Source organism: Panthera pardus, unplaced genomic scaffold (genome assembly GCF_024362965.1).
Source record: "Panthera pardus isolate Hobbes unplaced genomic scaffold, ASM2436296v1 HiC_scaffold_2, whole genome shotgun sequence".
NCBI classification, from domain to species: Eukaryota; Metazoa; Chordata; class Mammalia; order Carnivora; family Felidae; genus Panthera; species Panthera pardus.
This window is the reverse complement of record NW_026526765.1, coordinates 111,386,811-111,410,535: the sequence shown is the minus strand read 5'-3', so window position 1 is coordinate 111,410,535 and position 23,725 is coordinate 111,386,811. Positions and strand designations below refer to the sequence as shown.

The 23,725-nt window shown below is 37.5% G+C and overlaps 1 protein-coding gene across 1 annotated transcript in view; it reads right to left on the bottom strand.

Moving 5' to 3' along the window:
• LOC109246432 (cAMP-specific 3',5'-cyclic phosphodiesterase 4D) overlaps positions 1–23,725 on the bottom strand; it is an 856,695-nt gene that overhangs the window by 472,034 nt on the left and 360,936 nt on the right.

The following is a 23,725-nucleotide window of genomic DNA, read 5'->3' as shown; positions in this document are numbered from 1 at the left end:
GTCAGTTCAGGTCACTATCTCATGGTTTGAGAGATTGAGGCCCACATCAGGCTCTGTGCTGACAGTACATATCCTACTTGTAATTCTCTCTCTCCCTAACTCTCTGCCCTTCCCTCCTTTGTCTTTCTCTCTCTCAAAATAAACATTTTTTTTCAATATATGAAATTTATTGTCAAAATGGTTTCCATACAACACCCAGTGTTCATCCCAAAAGGTGCCCTCCTCAATACCCATCACCCACCCGCCCCTCCCTCTCACCCCCCACCAACCCTCAGTTGGTTCTGTTTTTAAGAGTCTGTTATACTTTGGCTCTCTCCCACTCTAATCTCTTTTTTTTTTCCTTCCCCTCCCCCATGGGTTTCTGTTAAGTTTCTCAGGATCCACATAAGAGTGAAACCATATGGTATCTGTCTTTCTCTGTATGGCTTATTTCACTTAGCATCACACTCTCCAGTTCCATCCACGTTGCTACAAAGGACCATATTTCGTTCTTTCTCATTGCCCTGTAGTTCTCCATTGTGTATATAAACCACAATTTCTTTATCCATTCATCAGTTGATGGACATTTAGGCTCTTTCCATAATTTGGCTATTGTTGAGAGTGCTGCTATAAACATTGGGGTACAAGTGCCCCTATGCATCAGTACTCCTGTATCCCTTGGGTAAATTCCTAGCAGTGCTACTGCTGGGTCATAGGGTAGGTCTATTTTTAATTTTTTGAGGAACCTCCACACTGTTTTCCAGAGCGGCTGCACCAGTTTGCTTTCCCACCAACAGTGCAAGAGGGTTCCCATTTCTCCACATCCTCTCCAGCATCTACAGTCTCCTGATTTGTTCATTTTGGCCACTCTGACTGGCGTGAGGTGATATCTGAGTGTGGTTTTGATTTGTATTTCCCTGATAAGGAGCGACGTTGAGCATCTTTTCATGTGCCTGTTGGCCATCCAGATGTCTTCTTTAGAGAAGTGTCTATTCATGTTTTCTGCCCATTTCTTCACTGGGTTATTTGAAAACAAACATTTTTTTGAAAGAAAGACCATTAGTTTGTATTTTTATAAATTCACAGGAAATTCACAAAACTAGGGAACAAAGTATAAAATTCTTTAACAGGAGATCCAAAAAACGCTATCATTATGTTGTTTTCCAATTTTGTTTAAATAAATATAAAAATGAATAGTAATTTTCAAATATATAGAAAAGCATAAGTTATAAGGCAGTATCTGATGCAGATTTATAATGAACAAATAGTGTCCAATTAATTCAATGTCCGTACGTGATATAATAACAGGCCAAGTTAGAGCCAGTTGGATAAGGTGACTTTGGGAGCTTTCCCACATGATATTCTCATTAGCAATATAAAAACAATGAATTTCTGTTCCATGGATTCAGATCTCCATGAGATATTCCTAATAAGTCTTCCTTTAAAAATGTAGTAATTTGAGGTCTAAATCAAATTCAAAGATATAAGACAGTTTGATGTTCCAGGATATAAACAAAACATAAAACAGGTATAGATGTCTAAACTTTTGAATATATCCAATCTTAACATCTGGTTGATGAGCTCAACTGCTTACGGGTACATAAAATGTCTAAACTTTTAATGGTTCAGTGTTAAGCGTGAAAAAAAAGAAAAATGAAGTTCAGCCATTTCATAGTTTGTAAAATATCCACTTTTAGACTTCTTAAAAATGTTCCTGGACAGCTCCCTTTTTGAGGATGAGTTATTTATCTCCTGGAAGGAGCAGGTTCGGTCAAATTACCTAAAAATGTTTTCTCTGACTTTGTTTCCATTAAGGCTACATGTCTGTCTGAGTCAGTAATACTAATCTCTGTGTGTGCATGGCTATTGCAAAATCACTCATCTATCAAAACACTCTTTTCTGCTGAGTCTCACAACCCCACATGGCTCATAATCTTTATAAAGACATATTCCAGGAAACCACTATCCATCAATGAAAACAATTTTCAACCAGATCTAATTAAGGAGAAGAGGACTAGATGAATGAACATGAGGTGAATATTTCGAAATGTTTCTCCAATTTCACTGCAAGAACATTCAACCTCACTGAACTAGTAAACCAAAAATTCTGAATTCACAGGTGCAGACCTCATCATGATTATATGGTTTATCTTCAGGTTTTCCATATCAAAGGAACAGAAGTCAAGAAGATAGTATTCATTCAGAAATAAATTTATGTAAGTCAAATCAAGAACATTTGTAAAAAATTAATTAGCTTAATGCTCAAGTACAGGTAGGGACAGTTTTGCTAATAAAATTTTGTTTCACAGAATGGCAATCACACCAAACAAGTGTGAAGTAGTATCAAGGACAAAGAGAGAAAGTTATGTCTATTTTTAAAAGAAGTTAGGTGATGGTCAGTATAAAAAGGAAAACATACCAAAGTACAAAACTTAGACATTTTATTTGGCCATAGAGTTTAGGTTGCTTTTCTCATTGCCATCCAAACATATCACACAGAACTTCCAAAGTCTAAATGTGATTTTAGAAGATCAGCAACAAATATGAAGGGCAAAGTATTCACCTCAAGACTATGATGAAGATACAGAGGTTTCTCATACCTATATCAGTTTACTTTTTGTTAGAATAAGTTAATATTATTTTTTACTTAGTCCACTAAATCTAGCATCTCAAAATGGTCAGTGGGAATATACCTGAAAGAATGATCAAGGTTTGGAACTATATTCAGCAACTCTATATCCTCTTAATAATATTAATGAGATTAAAAAAAAAGTAGAGTCAACACTGATATTGACAAAAATCAGTCTGCCAATCATCTGGATAACTGGTTTCCCAACCTTCTAGGAAAATGATACATCATATTAATTATGCATATTTGTGCTTTAATGAGAAAATACTGTGTAAGGATGAGCAAAATCTGTAATGGTAGAGCTAAGAGACAGGCGAGAGACTGTCTAGTTCAAACTCCTTTCTCAGATGAGGCAAGTGAATTTTTAAGAGATTAAAAAAAATTGTGCAAGTCATAGACTTCATGGGCAGGATGTCTCCTCCATTTTCTCCTGTGTAATATCTGTACAGCAAAGAGCAAAAATCTTTGAGTTTGTATTAAAGTGGCAACAAGTAAATAAGAATTTAAGAAAAAAATATTGATAAGAAAATCAAACAATCAAACACTGAGTGGTAACAGAGTAAATGTATATTAATGAGAACAATAGGATTTCATGACGGATTATGATGGGTTCTTCCATCACTCTGAAGTTGGATGTGAAAAGACAGGTTTAGTATAAGAAAGAGACATTGAGGTTCATTTACAAAGGAAAACTTCTTAAAGTTGAAGTTAGTATGTTAGCAGTAAGAAAAGTTATAAAAAGGATAGATGCCTACCTATTATTTAATTATGCTAAGTCACTGCTGAATTCACAGAAAGGTCTACACATTAAACAAAACCATTAGCTTTTGCATAGGCCATTCAGCTATAAAGCCAAGGAAAAGTATATTCTTCAGTCTAAAATCCAGAGTCTATTCAGCTGCAGCAATTTCCTACTTGACACATCTCCAAAGGCAAGGGAATTAAAAGCAAAAATGAACTATTGGGACCTCATGAAGATAAAAAGCTTCTGCACTGCAAAGGAAACAATCAACAAAACTAAACGGCAATCGACCCAATGGGAAAAGATATTTTCAAATGACATATTGGATAAAGGGCTAGTATCCAGAATCTATAAAGAACTCACCAAACTCCACGCCCAAAACAACAAATAATCCAGTGAAGAAATGGGCAGAAGATATGAATAGACACTTCTCTCAAGAAGACATCCAGATGGCCAACAGGCACATGGAATGATGCTCAACGTCACTCCTTAACAGGGAAATACAAATCAAAACCACGTTGAGATACCACTTACGCCAGTCAGAGTGGCCAAAATGAACAAATCAGGAGACTATAGATGCTGGAGAGAGGATGTGGAGAAACGGGAACCCTCTTGCACTCTTGGTGGGAAAGCAAACTGGTGCAGCCGCTCTGGAAAACAGTGTGGAGGTTCCTCAAAAAATTAAAAATAGACCTACCCTATGACCCAGCAGTAGCACTGCTAGGAATTTATCCAAGGGATACAGGAGTACTGATGCATAGGGGCACTTGTACCCCAATGTTTATAGCAGCACTCTCAACAATAGCCAAATTGTAGAAAACCTAAATGTCCATCAACTGATGAATGGATAAAGAAGATGTGGTTTATATACACAATGGAATACTACTTGGCAATGAGAAAGAATGAAATCTGGTCATTTGTAGCAACATGGATGGAACTGGAAAGTAAGTGAAATAAGTCAGGCAGAGAAACACAGATACCATATGTTTTCACTCATATGCGGATCCTGAGAAACTTAACAGAAGACCAGCGGGGAGGGGAAGGGGTAAAAACGTTACAGAGAGGGAAGGAGGCAAATCATAAGAGACTCTTAAATACTGAAAACAAGATGAGGGTTGATGGGGGTGGGGGAGAGGGGAAACTGGGTGATGGGCATTGAGGAGGGCACCTGCTGGGATGAGCACTGGGTGTTGTATGGAAACCAATTTGACGATAAATTATACATTAAAAAGATAAAATAAAATAAAATCCAGAGTCTAGCACCACTGCTTGATAAAGGTTGGGAAACGGTTACAAATTACCAAGGAACCCTCTTTTGCTGGTGGCCTGACAAACTTTTTTTTTTCCCCCACGAGGATCTAGAACTGCTTTTAGCAGCCTTGAAAACTGTTTGGAACTGAATTAATGAATTCAATTCAAGACTGAAGGAACGAATCAGTGATTAAAATGAATGTTTTTTTTTTCTTTATCATTACTTTCATTGTTCAATAGACACAAATTAATGACCTGTAGCTTCTTCATTTTACTAGCTGTGTGACTGAGCAAGTTGCGGAACCTCTATGCATCCCAGTTTCTAAATCAATAAAATGCTGGCAATAATAAAATGTATCTCAAAATATTATCATAAGGAATGAATTAAACATAAAGAGCATAAGAATAAGAAGGTATACACTTAATTCACTTTATAATGATATTTTTTAAAAAGAGAAATCAGCAAGGATTGAATATAGTTAGTCAAAATCACAAAGGCAGGTTAAAAATTCTAAACCGAATATTAGCAAATAAAGCAGCAATAAATACATATTTATATTTATATTTATATATATATGTATGTATACACATATATAGAAATGATATGTATAGGTATGCATGAATAATATGGAAAACTATAAACATCACAAGTTCCAATCATTTATGACACTGATAGGTTAAAGGAAAAAAAATAAACATATTAAATAAATGCTGAAAATCCCTTGGCAAAATTCAACAACCATTCATGATAAAACATTATAGCAACTTTGGAAGAGAGGAAAATTTCCAAAACTGGAGAAATGTAGAAGCAAAGTATGCCTTTCAAACTTAGAAACAAGTCAATACTGCTTGCTATCTCTATTTCTATTTAACAATTTCTCAATGTCTAGTATCTCCAACTAGCACCATCATCATCATCACCTGGGAGCATGTTAGAAATGCAGACCCTTGGGCCTGAACCCACTACTAAACCAGGATCTTCATTTTCATATGTTCTCCAGATGGCTTACAAGGCATTTTAAAGTTTTAGAAGTACTGGCCTAATTGGGGTAACAAGACAATACATCTTTTTACAAATGGCATAAAATATAGAGTATAAAAATTAGAATGGAAGAAACAAATCCTTTTTATTATTCACAGATGATCTGACTGTCTATGTAGAATACTTACAAGAATCAGAAGAAAAATGATTAAAAGTATAGCAAAATTTAAGGAATTTTCTGGATATTTGGAAAATATAAAAAATTATGTATTTGCAAATAATTGGAGAAAGCACTTAGAAAATGAATTTTGAAAACTGCTGCCACTTTGCAATGACAACAGAAGGTATTCAGTACAAATGAATAAAAGATTCACAACCTCTTTACAGCAAAACTATAAAACTTACTGAAAAACACTAAAAAAGAACCGAAGGGAAATATGCTGAAATTACAAATAGTTCTGGGGGTGCCTGGGTGGCTCAGTTTGGAGGTTCCTGAGATGCCTTGGTGGTGCCTGGATGGCTCAGTTTGTCGAGTGTCTAACTCTTGACTTCAGCTCAGGTCATGATCTCATGGTTCATGAGTTTGAGTCCAGAGTTGGGCTCTGCACTAACAGCTCAGAGCCTGCTTGGGATTTTCTCTCTCCTCTCTCTCTGTCCATCTCCCGCTCTCTTGCTCTTGTTTTCTCTCTCAAAATAAATAAATAAACATTAAAAAAAAAGAAATGGGGTGTCCTGAATACATAATTTTTTTCTTAAATTGATCTACAGATTCATTGAATTTCACGCAATACCATAGTAGTTGACTACAGGGGATTTAATAAACTGATTCAAAAATGTTTTATGAAGGTCATAGAGGGAAAGAACAGCCAACACATAACTGAAGAAAAACAAAATTAAGCAGGGGGCATTCTTTACCTGATATTCATTATCACAATCTTGTAGAAATTAGGGCCATGGGGATTTGGAACAGAGAGAGAGAAAAAAAAAAAAAAAAGGCAAATGAAACAGAATAGAAACCCCAGAAAGAAGGCAGCAGAGTTAAGAAACTCAATACATGTCAGAGGTAGCACTACTAGTCGTAGAAAGTGAGGGAGTAGTCAATCAATGGTTTGACATGTAGAAAATGAACATAAAATTAGATTCCTTCTCACACCATATGCAAGATTCCATTCAATATGTCTAATGACTTCAATGTAAAAGGCAGAACTTGAAAAGTTTTTATGAGAAATTCCTGCCAAAAAAGAAAACTCCTACTTCTAAAAAGCCTTCAACAGTGACTTACTGAGAGAAGATATTACCAGCACTTACCATCAACAAGGAATTGCAGACTATAAAAAGAATCCTAAAAATTGATCAGAAAAAGACAGCCCAGGAGAAAAATTGGCAAAAGACTTGTGTAGAAATCTCACGGAAAAGGAAACATGAATGATTAATAATATGCTTTTATTACTTATTTATTTATTTATTTATTTATTTATTTATTTATTTATTTATTTTACTGTTTGTTTATTTTTTGAGAGAGAGAGAGAAGAGTGCAAGCGGGGGAGAGGCAGAGAGACAGAGGGAGACACAGAATCCGAAGCAGGCTCCAGGCTCTGGGCTCTCAGCTCAGAGCCTGACGCAGGGCTTGAACCCACAAGCTGTGGGACCATGACCTGAGCCAAAGTCAGTAGCTTAACAGACTGAGCCACCCAGGCGCCCCAATAATATACTTTTAAATGCTCAAGTTTATTAATTATCAGGGAAACTAAAATTAATACCACAATTAATTTCATTTTATAACTACTAGTTTGAAAGAATATTTAAGTCTGACAAAAAAAGAAATACTTAAGAGTGCTTTGACAAATTGCATATGACCATAGGCCACTTGCTGTAACACTCACCGAGAATCTCTAAATGCTACACACGTATACACACGTACACACACACACAGCCATTCAAGGTTAAAATCTGGTAGCATTTCCCAAGTCCCTTAAAAATTATTGTGTGTTGATTTTTCATCTAAAATTTTAACTTCTTTTTCATTATGTGAAGTTAGTTGTTACTGAGAAGTGAGAAAAAATACTTTCTTCATTTAATACTTTTCATATTGTTTATAAAGGGAAAACTGTTAACCACAGAGTTTTCTTATTTTAATATTACATCAATTAAAAGTATTTTACAGAAAAGGCATTTCACTTCCATTTTACCAGTCTATATTTATAAAGTTCTTTAATGTTGTAGAAAATGCACTGATGCTGTTTGAAAATCTCTTTTTGTAAAAGAATACCAGGATTTTAATGTAAATCACAATCAATATTCTGATTGCAAATGCCATCAAGAAAAGCAGATCAAGTTGACTACTTTTACAGATCAAATGCTCACCCTCCAAACTGTGTTTTAGGCGCTGGGCCTCATTTGGAGTGGTTTTATGTACTTGGACCACGTTTTCCTGAGGGACTGAGCAGCATTCAAATACTTACCAGTTGTATGACCTTGGGTAAGTAACTGTGTCTTCTAAGTTTTGATTCCTCATGAGTTAAATGAGGCTTACTGGAGCACCTACCTCCTAGGGTTATGTCATTTATAGGAGTTAAAACACACAAAGTGCTTAAGCAGTTCCTGGAACAGCAAGTGATCTATGTGTGTTAGCTATTGTTACTCACACTATTCACATTTAATAATAGATCATGCTGCAGAAAATGTCATGAAAACTATTGTCATGTCAGGCAATCTAAGTGGCTTTTACTCTTGATAGTATTTTCTACTTAAAAGTTTCCAGTAAATATGTAATGCTAACCCCATTTAAAATAGTAAAACAGTTCAACAAGATCTTCCTGTGACAACTGGCATATCTAAATATATTAAAGAAATTAACTTTGGTTTCCTACTTCCACTAATATTTCCATGAATGGCATCTTATTCTGGTCAGTATTTTTAGCAGATGTTCTCAAGCATTCAAATTAGATGTGCTGGAATTTGGTCCCGATTATCTCATGATTTTGCCCTAGGGATTAATTTCTCTTATCAGGTTAAATATGCGTATTATTTTTACTAGTGGCAAAATAGTGATTTCAGTTTTTCAAGATGAAATAATGTTTGCTCTCTGTTATGATTCTTTAACTTAAAAAATATGTAATCATATTTACATGCCTAGGTGCTTTGGCAATCTGAACACTCTAACCCCAACCCTTATTGTACAGGTGAGTCATGATGAAAATAACAAATGTCTATTATTAGTTGTCTGTTATATCACTCATAAGGATGTGCAATGTGGTGGTTGCTTCAAAAGAGGGGGAGCAGGTCATAATTACTCAAATCAAGGATCTTAGGACAGAACTAAAAGACCCCAAACAACGGTGACCCATACCAAATAGTTTCAGGTCAACCTAGGATAGTGTACAGGAGTCTAATAAAAAAATAAATAAATAAGAAAAAGAGTTGAGGGGGGCAATAGTCAAGGAAGGTTTCATGGATGAGGTGGGGATTGCAATAGACCTTGAAGAAAAGCAGAATTTTTGAAGGTCAGTTACCCCTGACTTCAGGCATTAGACTACTAACTTCGTATTTTGTCATATCCACATTTCTTCATGATTTTTGGTGTGTCTGAGTTTCCCCAGGCCATTATTTATTTTTAAAATTCTGAAACAAAAAAAAAGTATTTTGAAAATCCTAAATATTTCTATCTGCAGGGAAACTTTATAGTACTCTCACAAATGGAAAGTCAATATCTTTTGCCATATAAAGAGGACAGTATTTGAAAATAAGTACAATGTAAACAGAACAACCATATTAGCTTCTATACGGAAAATACTGCTTTCCAAAGGCTCTCACCTAGAGGCCAGTTTTGTCTTTGTTTAAAAGAGATCTTAAGCAGATACTGAGAAGTGTTAGAGACGGTAACACTAACATGAGACTTTTTCCAGTCCTTTCTTCCTCCCTATCATCCTTCTTCCTTCCCTCTCTTCTTTCCAACTTCCTCCTTCTCCCCTTCCCTTTCTTTCTCTGTCCTCCCTTTCCATTTTTCCTTCCTCCCACTCTTCCTCCCTCCCTCAACCCTTCCTTTCACATTTACTGAGCACATATTATTATTATTTTTTAAAATCTTTATCTTTGAGAGAGAGAGAGAAAGAGAGAGAGAGAGAGAGCAAGAGAGCAGGGGAGGAACAGAGAGAGAGAGGGAGACACAGAATCCGAAGCAGGCTCCAGGCTCTGAGCTTCCAGCACAGAGCCTGACATGGGGCTCAACCTCAGGGACTGCGAGTTCATGACCTGAGCTTAACCAGAAGCTTAACTACCTGGCCACCCAGGAACCCCTACTAAGCACATACTATGTGCCACGTACCATTCTAGGCACCAGAGGTGCAATGGTGAAGAAACAGACAAAAGTCCTTGCCTTCACTGAGCTTATATTTTCACTGGAGGAGGATAGTCAGCAAATAAAGGAACTACAAAAGGTATAGTAGATCATAGGTGTTGTGAAAAAAACAGAGCAGGGGTTTGAGGGTGGCAGAAATAGTGGAGACAGGGAAGAATTCACTGTAAAAGTGACAAATAAGCAGGGATCTGAAGGACAAGATGGAACCAGCCATGCAAATAGGTAAAGGAAGGGATTACCCAGCAGAGGAACAGTAAGTGCAAAGACTGTGGTGCAGAATACACCTGGTATGTTCAAGGAACAGCAATGAAGACAGTCGTGGAAGCAAGAAGTATGGGGAGAGGGCCTGAGAAGAGTTTGGGTCCCTGGGAGGTGGATGGTAGAGATCAGATCACACACAATTTTAAAAGACCCCACAAGAATGTTGAATTCGATTCTAAATGATATTGGAAACCACTGGATTTCTTTGAGCAGAAAGCAAGACAATATAACCTACCTACCGGTTTTGTAGAATAATTCCACTCTGTAGAGGCTGGACTGGAGGGAGCAAAAATCTAAGGAAGGAAATTGGTTGGGGTGGTGGGGAGGGTTTGCAATAATCTAACAGAGAGATGACAGATACTGAGTCCTGGGGGAAGCACTGGAAATAGTCAGAAATATTAGATTTGTGTGGCAAAGAGAACCCATTCTCTTGCTCCCTTCCCCCTATATAAAAAAAGCAATCTCTATTTCAGCATTTATGTATTTACAGGTGTATTTTCCCTGTCCCATCACTGTTACCAGGGACCAGCAATCATGCCTTGTTCATCTGTAATCCTTAGTGCTGACCACAGTGCCTCACAAAGGTGTTTAAAAGGTTTGTAGAACTGAATTCCAAATGAGTGAAATAATGAAAGGCACAGAGGCAAGAAGGGTCACAGTAGGTATCTGGGACCAGACCTACATGGAAGAGGAGAGAGAGCATGAACACTGGGGAGAAGTGACTCTCAGGGAAACTGAAGCCCATAGGAATGCATTTTCCACAAAAGAAGGAGAGCTAAGTGCAGCATAAGAGAAAAGTAGATTTAAAATGATAGAAAAGAGGGACAGTTTCAGGGAAACTTGCATGCAAAGAAAAATGTAATATGGGTAAGGAGGCATAAAAGGGTGCAGGATTTACTACACAGCTTTTATTTTTAAGCCAGTAAAACCCTCTTAAATCCTAACGTTCACTGAGTAATTCACTAAATAATGTCAATATTTTTTATTATTTTGCTGACTTTTAGGAGAGGAAAAAGAAATGTTCATAACCAATGAAGTGTGTGTGTGTGTGTGTGGGTGTGTGTGTGTGTGCACGCGCACACGTGCACACTTTCAAACACTGGCATGGAATTTCTCCTTTAGTATACAAGTCTGAGGTTTACAGGTATGCTGGCATCATGAGGTTCACCAAGGTTAACCTTGAGGAGTATTTCAAGGGATCCAAAGGAACAATAGGGGATCATACCTACAAAAATGTCCACTGCAAAATAAAACTAATGGGAACTAAGTGGGGAAGGGACAGCAATAGTGAATGACGTGCAGCAAAGAATGAAGAAAGAGGAAGGGAGGCATGGGAATCAGGAGGAAGGATGGCTGGAGGGAACACGAGGTACCTTGACTTTACATAAGTGCATTCCTGAGGTTTAGTCAGAGAGATGTGGTCGACACTACATAAGGAAACCAAGTCAGAGTAAAAGGAGAGATACATAGAGACTGTAGCATGGGGAACCCAAGTCTGGCATGGAGGGGGATGGGGCCAGCAATCATTTTACAGGTAAAAGACAATGGTTTCAGTTTCCTAATCCAAGCCATCCTCATCCCCTGCCTTTCCTATAGACATGATGTCCTAATTGGCCTTGCACATCTACACTTGCTCCCTACATGCCATCCTTCACCAGCCAACCACAATGGCCGCAAGTGATCCTTCACTAAATACCAAACTCTATATAATCTGGCTCTCCCTCATTTCCTAACAATTCTACCTTTTCCTACTCCCCAACTCCCCTAATTACATAACTTCCTGATAAATTTTAGAAAAGTTACCTGTCCTAACATCATCCCTCTGCCTCTTCCCCACACACCTCTACACTTACGTTTATGTTCTCTACTTACTTGATCCTGAGGTTCCCCCCTGCCGCCACCTCTGTTATAATATTTGATTCACTTATAATTCCACATCTGTCTTCCCCAGAAGGTAGAAAAGTAAGCACTTAAATGTTTGTTAACCATTGAAGACTGAATGTTGACTATTGATGAACATGAAGATATGAGGACAGTAGCTGATCATTTATTGAGAACGTAAAAGGTTTTTATATTCATTTACATTTCAGATAAGGTGCAGCTGGCTCTCAGATATATTAAAAAGAGTGCTGAATGAATAGAAACAAGCTTTCCCTGAGACTAAAAAAAAAAAGGAAGCTCCGGTTTGGGATCATTATAGAACATTGCATAACCTCCCATATTCACAAATTAAAACAAATAAATACAGGGTAATTTAGCAAAATAAAGTTTGTGTAAAGTATGTTTGAGAATCAGTTTAGCTTCTTACAGGAAAAAAAATTAAAATTTAACTGGAATAGTCACTGTGTGGCAATCATTTAAGTATTTGTTCTTGAATGGAGACTAAGTATGGAGAAATGTGAGAAAAATTAAATTTAAAAGGGCTTTTATTTGGAGTGTGTCTTAAAGCCTATGAGGCAAGGTCAACACTCATATATGTGTGCTCATGGGACTGGAGTGCACTTTATTCCCCTATAAACCCCAGTCTTAGATACAGTTGCTAGTTGCACATAAACAGTTTCACTATTAACTGTTTTACACAAACAACAATCAAGTTGCAAGAGAGGGTGATTCCCCAGTCCTGAGTTACTTCCAGGTGTGTATCCGATATTTAATCTGCACATTAACTAACTCATTTAGGCTACCAGAGTAACACTTAATGCACGGAAGCTATAATTTGTGAAGACTATTTTATCTTCAAGAGAACTGGAGAAATGGCCAAACAATTTTAGCACTTGCTCTTAGTAAAGTGTAAATTCTGGGCAAAAAACCTTATGGTTCAGTGAAGTAGCTTATGCCACTTGACATTAACAATCTACAGGATGTGATTCTAAACGGCCTGTCATTCTCAGAGCATTGCACATGGAGAACTTTCTTAACTCACAGAAGGACTCCACTGCTATAGGGATGTATTTCTGTCAACCTGAGTAAAAAAAAAAAAAAATCTTTAAAAAGGACAGGAAAGCTCAGGAGCAGAACACTGACTTTCCAACATTCATAAGGCATATGGTTTATAAATATTTAGCCTTGAAAGAGAGCCTCTTCTATCATTGTCAATATGAATATTTATGAAGCGTCATCAGTAGGCTTAACTCTGTTCCTGTCCAGTCAGCTTATAATTTAATTAGTCCTAAATGCAAATCCTCTAAATTGGGGTAGTTGGCTCTGAAATTGATGCCAATCAGTACCATTGTCAGTGGCTATCGTTTGACTCTTTTTCACTTATTTTTCCCCCTTTCAACTTATTCATATATTTCACACACACACACACACACACACACACACACACACACACACACACACCCCTCCCTCAATTTTATCTCACTGAGAAGATGTAAAAATCAATGTGTACCTGTAAAGGCACAGATTTTGTGGTCAACGCAAAACTTTAAAATCCACAATACTGTTTCATACCTGAAAATTATGAACACATTTTTGAATATTTATAGAGAATTTAGCACATATTTATATCATTGTCAAATATCAAGTTTTTTGTCTTGTTCTGTTTTTTAGACAGAGAGAGAGCATATTCATGTGAGCTGGAGAAAGCGGCAGAAGGACAGAGAAAGAGACAGACAGAGAGAAAGAATCTTAAGCAAGCTCCATGCTCAGCATGGAGCCTGACACGGGACTCAATCCCAAAACCTTGGGACCATGACCTCAGCCGAAATCAAGAGTCAGATGCTCAACTGACTGAGCCACCCAGGTGCCTCTCAAATATTGTTGTCAACCATGAAAACATTCCTAGGATATTTATACAAACTGATTTCTACATAGAGTTTTCTGTTTCCATTTGAATTTCACACATCTGGATTCCCAACATAGTCTTTGAGAGCGCTCCATATCTGTCCTGGTTCCTTGCACAATATTTCTTACAGGATTGGATGATGTACCACTTTGTTTTGTGTTACCTTCTCTCTTGAAAGACCTCAGCTGTATTACCACTTGTGTATAATCAGTTGTATTACCATCCTAGAGGATCACTCACTAATACAGAAAGTAGAAAAAACTCTGCCCCTAATAAAATGTACTAACTTTATTAAGCTGCTTCATTTAAAAAAAAAAAAAAAGCTACACTTCGCTTGAATAAAAACAAACTATTCTTGCAGTCACAAACATTTTCATTTTGAAGCACTATGAAAAATAGATGTGCAGCAAAAATTCCCTATCGTTCTTTTCTACATAGTGGAGTCTGTTGTCCTTGCTGAGGCACTGAGGTACTCATCTCCTGATAAATGTGTTCCAGTAACGTCACAGGGCAAACAGTCCCACGGAAACTGACTACACAGCTTCAAAAAAGGATATGCCGCAGCCTGATATACAAACCACAATGAGGCAAGAAGGAGAAACTTCCTACCACTGTCAATATCAAAGAATGTTTCTTTTAAGCCCTCAAATCTCTAGCTGGTTCTTTGTAGACAGGCATCGATGACAGCTAAGGGACCAGGCAGGGGGAACACAAACTGACGCCTGCTGCTTGCTATTCTGTTAATGGTTTGATGCAAAGACATTGAAACTGAGAGCTATTATTAAAAAAGAAAGTATATGTTTTCTTCAGTGGACTTTTTTCTCTCCACGTTTATTTTAAAACTAGGGAAAGCTAAACATTTATTCGTTCTTATTATTTGTAATGGTTACTATTTCAGGAAGTTAGCTTATCTTGTTACCGAATACCACAGGAAATCTGCACGTAGATCAGCCTTTAAGATGACCACAAGAATGTTTCCACATTGCTTAATTTTATTTCTTCATTTTCCTTTTTTTTATGTAGCCATTCCCCTATTGATACATATTTTATTCACTTCTATTTTTCACTAAGCATGCTTTGGAGAAATTTTTAATTAAAAATCTTATATTTTTCTTCTTATGCCAAGATGAAAACTTATAAGAGAAAATACAGCAAAGCAAAAATGTGAATATTTAGAAGTGTCTACAATCCTACTTACTCTGAAATAATTCCTATATAGTTTGGTGGTGTGTGTTTGTATGAGTATGTTCATACCTTTTCCTTTACTGAGTACAAGCATAAGTATAAATTTGAAAATTTAAATATATGGAAGTAAATGCATGAACTTATAAAGTTTAGATGGTACTAAAGATACTTCTTATAACATGCTGATTTTTAATCCTGTGAGGCTTCTTAAGTATCTAAAACAGTATCCATTTTCTAGCAATATAGTTATAAAATTTACATTATTTTAACCCCCAAACTATATTGCAGTGGGCAAAGAAAAGCTTACTTTAAAGTTATCCTCCTAATATCTGAGAGACCTAGCATAGATAAGGCTTGGTGTACTTGATTTAAATGAGATAGAGTGAAATCTAAGTTAAAATATTCAACTCTTTTTCACAAAGTAGAATCCAACCTATTTTTATTCCTTCAAAAATGTTACAAGGTTAATGAGTTAAGGTGTCTCCCGCTGAAAGGGATATATTTTTATTTTATTTTATTTTATTTTATTTTATTTTATTTTATTTTATTTATGTATTTTGAGAGGAAGAGAGCAGGGGAAGGACAGAGACAGAGGGAGAGAGAGAATCCCAAGCGGGCTCCATATTGTCAGTGTAGAGCCTGAAGTGGGGCTCAAACCTAAGGACCATGAGACCATGACCTGAGCTGAAATCAAGAGTCAGATGCTTAACAGACTGAGCCACCCAGGAGCCTCTGAAAGGGATAATTTTATGGTCTTCTAAATTTTACATAATTCCTCCTGTTTTGATTCTGCTGTCACAGACATTTAATTAGTAAGAGTCACTGCAGCAAGGGGTTTGTCTATAATTTGATTGAGTCACCCATTTCTGAGTCATCTACTTCTGATTTGTTTTAAAATCAAACGCAAGATCAATCACCATGGGCTAGGAACTGAAAAGAATAAACCGATTATAGCTTTCTTTGATGCACATCTAACTTCATTTGAACCTTATGTTTTGCTAACAAAAGTTAGGGTTTCATTCATTAAAAGGCATTTCCTAAGCATCCATCTGGTATATCTGAAACACCAAGTCCCCAACTCACCCTTTTTTATTAGTTAACCATCAACCGTCATCCAGAGTCAATAATATAAACTGTGTACTTAAAGGTAAGCAAAACCATAAGGAGAAAACAGAAGACCCTTGAAAACGGGAGTTTGTAATCTAATAGAGGAATTACGATTAATTGACATATGTAAGAACACATGCCCGTGTGCCAGGAAATAAATTCCTACTTAGCAACATTACTTACAAAGATCGTAACAGACATATGATTAAAGCTTACTTAAAAAGGATTAAGGGAGCAGTTACAGACTTTATTAAGGAGAGGGATCTGGCTTGGGGAACGGATTCAATGACTTCAAGCTGGGAAGAATAGCTAATAGAATGCATGATAGAATCAGGATATAAAAAGAGCTTAATGGCCCAAATGTAACCATCTGGAATTAGATGGGGACACTTTTGAAGTCCTGCCCTTTGGTTAGAATAAAACCATCTAACTGAGCAGTTACTAATGGGGAAGGAGATGGTTGCTAAGCCGAGAACGTTTAGTGAAGTGTCTGTCAATATGTGACAACAATAGGATGTGGTAGCAAAAGAGTCTATCTGATTTGAAGTCACATTCATTGGTAATGTCCAGGATGAGGTAATAAAATAAAAGATAGTTTTCCTGAGGCTCTGAGAATCTTGGGTTACATTTTTAATAATTTGCTCATTTCTGGGCCACAAATTGAAAAAAAAAATAAAAGAGCTGTAAGATTGGAGTCAATCTGAAGGAGAGTCAGTAGAATATGAAAACAATAGTATAAGAGTTGGTAACTTGAGGATGAGAACAAGTGGGGACAGACCTTATGATTAAAAGTACAAAACAGGTCAAGTAAGAGCAGAATTTCATTTGTCTTCTGTGTCTCCAAGCTTCAGCAACAGGGGCATTGGTCCTTGGAAGCTCCATACAGGCAGAAGTGGATTCAGTGAAAGCAAGAACAAGGCAACAACACAGAGCTAGCCAACACATAAAAATTGCCTGGGAGAAAGGTGAGTTCCCTGTGTGAGCATGGGTAGGAGGATCAAGCATCGGTCTTTGAAACATCAGGTAATAGCTTGCATTACCTCTGAACCTGAGGGCAATGGCTTCCTCTTGCAACTTGAAAATTCTGATTCAACAAGAAGTTTGTACTCTTCTCCCTTACCCTCTGTCTTTTCAAGTTACCTTCCTGTAAACCAATTAAATGCCAACACCCTTCATCCCTCAGCTTAAACTGTTGTAACTTTAAAAATATGTTAGCCAATTTAAGGTTTGAAATATAAAAAATTTGAGCCCAGGTTTGCTTATGTCTCAAAAGGCCTAACACTAACTACCTACTTCCATGTACTTATTTTCCAGAGCTATAAGACACTAAGCTCCCTGATGAAAATAGCTGTGCAAAATATGATATGCTAGAGCACTGAATTCAGATAATGTGAGATCATGTGCACCTGCCAAGATCTAACGACCATAAAATACTTAGTGGCAAGATTCATAATGAGAGTTCAAGCTACTGCCTCGGTGTGATGTCTTTTACTTAATGTGCATACAGATCACAGATTTTTTTAAACTGCAGATTGTGATCCCAGAGGTCTGGGGTAGGGTCTAAGAATGTAGATTTCTACCACTTGCCCAGGCTGCTGGTTCATGGACCACACTGTGAGTAACAACGTAAGGCATATTTCCTGTGAAATATTATTGCAGAATATCTATTTTGATGCTAGTAATTACCTGGACATTTATTTGCTTTATATATTAACATTTCTACTGACACAGATCACAGAATTTCTATTCTCCTTCCCTTGAAAATTAAAATACATGGTATAATAAAACAACAAAAAAAAATCAAACATTCAGTTCTTCTTTTTTCCCAGGTACTTAAGAGGATGGCTATACAAAACCATTGACCTGGTCTCTACAATCTGATTACTTTAAAGCACTAACAGACAATTCCATCAAGATTAATGATCAGTGTTGCGCAGAATTAGAAGTCTGATTTTATTTTTATTTATTTAGTACGTGAAAGACATTCTTTGATAATAAAATAATTACAATAGCTTCCCCCCACCCAGGCACTTAATTTATTGTAGCAATAATTCAGGGTCACATGTTGCCTGAAATCCCTTTACAGTGCTATAAACTGTTAATTGATAATAATGTTTAGTAAATAGTCCAAAGGACTCAAGTCTGATGGTCCCCAACTTGTTTGCTTTAGACCAAGTTTTAAGATATCTTTTTTTAAGACAGTACAAATTAAATGCCACTGAATTTATTTTTTAGTACTGAAGTTTTTCATGTATTCTCCAGAAAATATGAAAAAGTAAATGATGTTTAAGCCAAGATGTTTACCTCCTTATAGAAAAATCAGAATATTATCTTTTAAGTTCTGAGCTTTTATCTTAAACACATGGTCACTGGGGGAAGCTGGGCTATTCTGGAACGATAATTGTTCTCTTGATATTGATATTCAGGATCTAGTTATGAAGGGTCATTGTCCTAGAGTGAGAAACTTTGGCCTCCTCTTCTCTCTGTTTGAAATATCCTTTTCCTCCCTCACCTCCTTCAAATCTTTACCCAATGTCAATGTGGAAGCCTGCTGTATCCAAAATTGCATTCCTTCCTGTTCTGTCCCTGACTTACTTTTCTCCTTAGCACTTACCACTATCCAACATACAATATATTTTACTTACTTTTCTTGCATATTGTCTGTCTTCCTCTATATTAGTCCTCTATTGCTGGTTCAACAAATTACCACAAATCCAGTGGTTCAACAATGAAAATTTATTATTTTAGAGCTCTATAGGTCAAAAGTCTAACACAGGTTTTACTGGCCTAAAATCAAAATGTTGGCAGGGCTGCTTTCCTTTCTGGAGGCTCTGCCAGAGAATCTGTGTCTTTTCTTTTGCCAGATTCTAGACGTCACCCACACTCCTTGGCTCATGGACCCCTTCCTCCATCCTCAAGGCCAGCAACACTGCATCTTTCTGACTCTTCTTGTATCATCATGTCTTTCTCTTTCACAGTCAGAAAAGTTTCTGTTTTTAAGGACTCATGTGATTGGACTGGGCCCATCAGGATAATCTAGGACAATCTACATCTCAAGGTCTCAATCATATCTGCAAAGTCTCCTTTTGCATTAAAGACAACACAACCATAGGTTCTGTCCGTTATTCAGTGAAGTCTCCATCCCCTTCACTGGAATGCAAACTCCATGAGGTCAAGAAATTTTGTTTGTTTTGTTGTATCCTAATCACTTAGAACAGCATCTCGAACATAGTATGCACTCAATAAATATTTTCTCAGTGAATGAATGAATGAATGAATGAAACAGAAATTTAGTTGATGATGAACACCTATTTGAAGTGCAGGAGCTAGAACACAGGCCTCCACTAGCTGCATTTGAAGAGTGTGTCACTTGAATTAAATAAACCTTAGCCCTCATTTGAAAAATGATGTGATCACTTTGTCCAATTGACAGAGCCAATATGATTACATTTAAATGATTTGAAAATGCTTAAAGAAATGTAAAGTACTAACATCATACTTTTTAAGTTGGTCTTAGTATCATTAACTAAAAAATATAAATTTCTATGAGCTCAAAGTATCAGCAATTCTGGTCAGAGGTTCTCTCTCCAGACTTTGGGAAACCCCATCAAAGAGGCTAAAAATGATTCTTGGGAAGATCCTATAATAAGGCTGTATCATCCTTTGGTTTGTCTTCCCGCTAAACAAGCCAACCTGAGGGCCACAGCCCTAGACAGAGTGCAGGATACTTGGACCATCCTTGGAGATGGTAGAATAGCAGCAGGTTATAGGGTGTCCCCACATCTCAGTCTACCCCAGGCTTTTGACCACTTGGAGCATGCAATGAACCTCTCCAATCCCCCTTTCACTTACAGTCTCTCTTTCCAGTCACATGTTACTAAAAGATGCTGGTAAATAGTACAAAGGTACACTATCAGCCTTATGTTTTGTTTCCTTATGACAGAACTAGGACATGATTTATTCAACATACTGGCTTCAGGTAACACATGGTAAATATGCCAGAAAATACTGGTAGAATTCTTTTGCTGATTTTTCCAAAAACAGCAGGTGAAAATTTTATCACTTATTTGTAGGATGTCTATGCAAAGAAATGGGTCTCTCCAATTTTATTAACAAAATTTGACAATTTTATTAATTTAAAAAAAATCCAATATGTCTTTAAAAATAGAGGTTGCCTGAAACTCGCATGCTTATGTTTACTAGATGAGTGAAAATCAAAATGTTTAAGATAGAATCTTCTGTTGTTTCAAAAAAAAAATCTGCTATACTAAGATTAGAAAACATTTATTTTTCTCTAGGTTTGATTTAATTAAACACACTAAAGTGGGCCAAGACAGCAACAACAGCAAAACACTCTTAATATAGATATGGTTTGCTTCTATGGGTCTATGACTATATATGGGTATCTGGAAACGTTAGGGTATCTGGTGACCATCAAGCTAGTCACTGTTAGTCAACAGGTATATGCACTGTAGTGCAAGCCCAGTTGCTAAATTATAAAGACAATCCAGTCATTCTCATAGTGTGGTCCCCAGACCAGCAACACCTGAGCCACTTGGGGACTTGCTAGATGAACACAACTGAGGGCTTACCACAGACCTATAGGATCAGAAACTCTAGGGAAGGGGCCCAGCAGTGTGCATTTCAGTAACCCCTCCAGGTGATTTTGAAGCTCACTAAGGTTGGAAAAGCCCTTAGATGAAGTCACAGTGAATGCCCTTTTAATTTTCTAATTCTAAAATGTTGTGTCTTACTGTTCTGCACAGTAGTCTTGTTTGATCGTATATATGCAAAAGCACAACTGCTTGTTAAAAGGTAAAAATTGGAGTCACTGATTAGCTACTTAGGCTGTTATATATAAATCATGTGGGCAGATTATTTTGAAAGCTGGATATTTGAATCTGTCGAAAACATGATAAGAGCTCCCCACAATCCAAATCTAAAAGTCCCATTTATTCTTCAAGAGTTAACATAATTCACTCATGCAAAATAAGTTACATTATATTTTAAAATGCTTTTTAGGTATTAATAGAGATCTGACATATTTTATTTGAATTCTTCTCTCATACTTTAGGCATATTTTCCAGATTGGTTTTCTTTCTCAACAAGAATCTAGGGGTGACATGTGAAAAAGCAAAACCAAAAAATAAACCCAATTCTATTTTTTTAAATTTTTAACACTTATTGATTTTTTGAGCGACAGAATGAGAGCATGAACGGGGGAGAGCGGGGGAGGGGGGCACACAGAATTCACAGCCAGCTCCAGGCTCTGAGCTGTCAGCACACAGCCCGACATGGGGCTCGAACTCACTGACTGCCAGCTCATGAGCTGAACCAAAGGCAGACGCTTAACCGACTGAGCCACCCAGGTGCCCCAATAAATGAAGTTCTATTACATGCAACTATATTTTAAAACTCCTGGAGTCTTAAAAAATATGGGTATTTTCTTTTTTGATTTAAAGAAGCACAAACTATATATACTGTATTGTCTGTAGTTTTATTTTAGTAACTGAAAACACCATTTTAATTGTATAATTGTTTTAATAAAGGTGAAGCCAAGAGCTGAGAGAATCCCAGAGCAGGTAGCAGCTAATTCTTCCTGGAGAGCTAGGGACAGGGGCCCAGAAGAAGAACTATTAAGCTTTGAGATGGTGAGTTTCCAGGGTACAGAATGAGAATGAAGACTTTCTCCCCAAAACAGCACACACACAAGAACACCCCATCATGAAGTGGTGGGATGAATCTGCCAGCAATGGAGTTGCATCATGCCAGACTTCCTGAGCTAAGGGGTTTATGTGAAGGCAGTGGAGAGCCAATGAGAGTTTCTAGGCAGTGGATTTATATAACACAGTCTCTTTTAGGAAGATGGGCGCTGGCAAAAGCATGAGCTCTGGACTGAATCTCATACAGACTGTTGTCAGAGAATCCTGGCAACTTCTAACTTGACAAAAGACCAGGTCAATGCAGGAGTGGTGGCAATAAAGGCAAGAACCTGAGAGACATTTTAGCTGGGAGTGAATGTGATGGTCTGGGGGGGTGGGGAAGAAACAAGGTGGAATTGTAAACTTCTTATGAAGTATCTCTTGATATTAGGTGTGATGCTTATTTTGCATTAGTTTTTCATGCCAATTGTTGGAGGCTAAATAAGGTTTTTACGCTTATATTGGAAGGGGGGAGGGAGAAAGTACTCCTCTCATGTATCCAGCTGGTTCAGATGATCACTCTTCAAAAAGACAGGAACAGGTGGAAAGTAGTAACACTGAGAGGCAGAGCAGGTGTTCTGGATGCATTTCTTAAGCAGCACTCCTATGGGTACAGGTTGTTGAGTCTTTATAGCAGTGTAGTCACTGGAGGAGTTAAGTATGCTGTGTCCTGGGTCCTTTTCCCAGAAATTCTGATATCATTGCTCTGGGTATCTGGCTTAGACATGAGATTTTTTAAATTTCCCCAAATGATTTAAGGTGGGTGAGAAATACTGCTTGAAAATCTAAGTGAAGTCTTTTTCAGTTAGATAATGTAAGCTTTAAAATTCCATTCTGTTGATTTGCCTAATAATCTGTTGTGATGTTAATGAAACAAGAGTGTCATATATTTACCTCCTAGGGATGATGCAAAAACAAATAGGATAATATGTGTGGTATGATAATATGAGCCGGTATTTATGTGGGCTCAATGAAGGCTCTGCTTAAGCATGAATCTCTGGGATCACAGGTCTTACCAGACAGAGTTCTCCAGATCCCTCAGCTTGACTCAGGAGGGTGCTGCAGAGGTGATGCAGTGGTGGCTGCCAGGGTGCCCCCAGCACCCCAGGGCTTGGTGAAAATGGAAGATGTGGCCCTAGCTTTCTCCCCCTGAGTGGACACAGCTGGGTTCATCTCGGGGGTGCTTTCACAGAGATGAAAGGCAGGAAAACTGTGGTGGCCTGACTTCCCTAGGTTGTGAAATACAGGCTAAGGTCAGGGACCTGCCTCCAGATGAGGAACATTCATACAAGAGCCCAGGGAAATACCATGGCACTTAGATGAAGACAGTGCCCGGATGCCTGCAGGTGCAGCAGCTAGTGAACATGAGGGCAGGTTACCAAGAAAGCAGAAAAATGCCACAGGAAGTAGGCAGCACTATTGTCATGAATGTGGAAAGTGTTTTGCTCAGAGTTCAGGCCTGACTAAATACAGGAGAATCCACCCAGGGAGAAACCATACGAATGTGAAGACTGTGGCAAGACCTACATCGGGAGCTCTGCCATCGTCATCCATTAGAGAGTCCACACTGATGAGAAACTATATGAGTGTGAGGAATAGGGCATGGTCTTCGGTCACAGTTCAAACCTTATCAGACACCAGAGAACCCACACTGGGGAGTGTGAGGAGTGTGGGAAAGCCTTCAGCAAGAACTAGAGCCTCCTTGAACATCACAAACTCCACACAGGAACGGAGCCATACTAG